The following is a 2,890-nucleotide window of genomic DNA, read 5'->3' as shown; positions in this document are numbered from 1 at the left end:
CATACAAATGGCCAATAGGCACATGAAAAGATGCTCAGCATTGCTAATTATTAGAAAAATGCAAATCAAAACTGCAATGAAGTACCACCTCACACCAGTCAGAATGGCCACATTAAAAACTCTACAAATAACAAATGCTGGAGAGGATGTGGAGAAAAGGGAACCCTCCTACCTTGTTGGTGGGAATGTAAGTTAGTACAGCCACTGTGGAAAACAGTATGGAGGTGCCTCAGAAAACTAAAAATAGAATTACCATATGATCCAGCAATCCCATTCGTGGGCGTACATCCAAACAAAACTCTAATCCAAATAGATATATTCACCCCAATGTTCATAGCAGCACTACTTACAATAGCCAAGACATGGAAACAAACTAAATGTCCATCAACAGATGAATGGATAAAGAAGATGCGGTACATATATATAATGGAATACTACTCAGCCATAAAAAGAACAAAATAATGCCAATTGTAGCAACATGGATGCAACTAGAGATTATCATACTAAGTGAAGTAAGTCAGAAAGAGAAAGACAAATACCTTATGATATCACTTATATGTGGAATCTAAAATATGACACAAATGAAACTATCTACAAAACAGAAACAGACTCACAGACACAGGGAACAGGCTTGTGGTTGCCAAGGGGCAGGGGGTTAGGGAAGGGATGGAGTGGGAGGTTGGGGTCAGCAGATGTAAGCTATTATATATGAAATGGATAAACAACAAGGTCCTACTCTATAGCACAGAGAACTATTCAGTATCCTCTGATAAATCATAATGAAAAAGAATATTAAGAAAAGAATGTATATATATATATGTATAACTGAATCACTATGCTGTACAGCAGAAATTAACACAACATTGTAAATCAACTATAATTCTTTTTTTTTTTTTTTTTTTTTTTTTTGCGGTATGCAGGCCTCTCACTGATATGGCCTCTCCCGTTGTGGAGCACAGGCTCCAGACGCGCAGGCTCAGCGGCCATGGCTCACGGGCCCAGCCGCTCTGCGGCATGTGGGATTCTCCTGGACCGGGGTACGAACCCGTGTCTCCTGCATCGGCAGGCGGACTCTCAACCACTGTGCCACCAGGGAAGCCTACTATAATTAAATTTTTAAAAAGTTTATATCCTTACTTTAGCTATTGGGTTAAAAATATACTTTTTAATTTTAAAATATTTAAATATATTTTATGCATATCATTATATATTATGTATTTATATAAATAAAACTGATTTGATTGAAATGAAAATGATAATAAAAATAACATTAAAAATGCTTTCACTTACTTATATTTTACTCACTTTTGGGTTATAGGTGACTAATCTTAAAATATCATGTGTTGAAACTAGTGAATATAACAAAAGAGAAGCAGACTCAACTGATATAGAGAGCGAACTAGTGGTTACCAGTGGGGAGAGAGAAGAGGGGAGGGGCAATAAAGGGGTAGGGGAGTAAGTGGAACAAAGTATTAGGTATAGAAGTGAGAGAGTGGCATGGACATATATAGACTACCAAATGTGAAATAGATAGCTAGTGGGAAGCAGCCGCATAGCACAGGGAGATCAGCTCGGTGCTTTGTGACCACCTAGAGGGGTGGGATAGGGAGGGTGGGAGGGAGACGCAAGAGGGAGGGGATATGGGGATATATGTATACGTATAGCTGATTCACTTTGTTATACAGCAGAAACGAACACAACATTGTAAAGCAATTATACTCCAATAAAGACGTTTAAAAATGTATTAGGGGGCTTCCCTGGTGGCGCAGTGGTTGTGAGTCCGCCTGCCGATGCAGGGGACATGGGTTCGTGCCCTGGTCCGGGAAGATCCCACATGCCGCGGAGCGGCTGGGCCCGTGAGCCGTGGCCTCTGAGCCTGCGCGTCCGGAGCCTGTGCTCCGCAACAGGAGAGGCCACAACAGTGAGAGGCCCGCGTACCGCAAAAAAAAAAAAAAAAAAAAAAATGTATTAGGTATAAAATAAGCTATAAGGATATACTGTACAACCTGGGGAATATAGCCAATATTTTATAATAACTATAAATGGAGTATAACCCTTAAAAATTGTAAATCACTATATTGTACACCTGTAACTTACACAATATTTTACAACTATACTTCAATAAAAATTTTTTTTAATATATGTTGAAGAGTGGTCCTGCTGTCCTTGATGTCTGCAGTCTACACCGCGTGTGACTCACTACTCAATTTCAAACTGGTCTATACCCTGTTTAATGGTATGATGCACCGATATCAAATTGGTTCAGAAGTTTCTAAATGCTTCCTCTCAATTTCTGTACCTATCCCATGTGGCCCAGTAGCAGTTTGTGGACTGACTAGTCCCCGGACCACCTCATGAATAGCCCTGCTCTGAAACCCAGGCCCAGGACAGGCCCCCTCTTGCCTGGATCTCAGGGGTGCACTACTCCCGAATTAAAAGCTTGAATTTTCAGCTGTCTCCTGAATATATTTGTATGGGTAATGATAATAGTAAAGTATTATTAAGCTATCATTAAAACTACCTAGTATTGAAAACTTAGCATGTGCCAGGAATATGGTAGTTAGGAAGAGGTTTCTAGCTTCACCGACTTTAAATTCTAGTGAGAGAAATGGATATTTAATTCTCACATCTCTTTGAAAGGTTGTCTTATCCTCATTTTACAGATAAGGAAATTGAAGCTTACAGAGGTTAGTTAATATGTCCAAGGTCTCGGAGCTAGTGAGAGGTGCATCAGGGACTCAGAACCATGTCTTACTGGCCATGGGTTTGACGTGCAGTGTCGCTGGCAGTAGCCTCCATGTCTTCAGTCTCTTACTTCCCGAGGCTCCACGCAGCTAAGAGTTTATTCCTAAAACATGAGGCATGGTAAATTATCTCCCTTCTTAGTAAA

This window comes from Mesoplodon densirostris, chromosome 11 (genome assembly GCF_025265405.1).
Source record: "Mesoplodon densirostris isolate mMesDen1 chromosome 11, mMesDen1 primary haplotype, whole genome shotgun sequence".
Lineage (NCBI taxonomy): Eukaryota > Metazoa > Chordata > Mammalia > Artiodactyla > Ziphiidae > Mesoplodon > Mesoplodon densirostris.
This window is presented reverse-complemented; position numbering follows the sequence as displayed.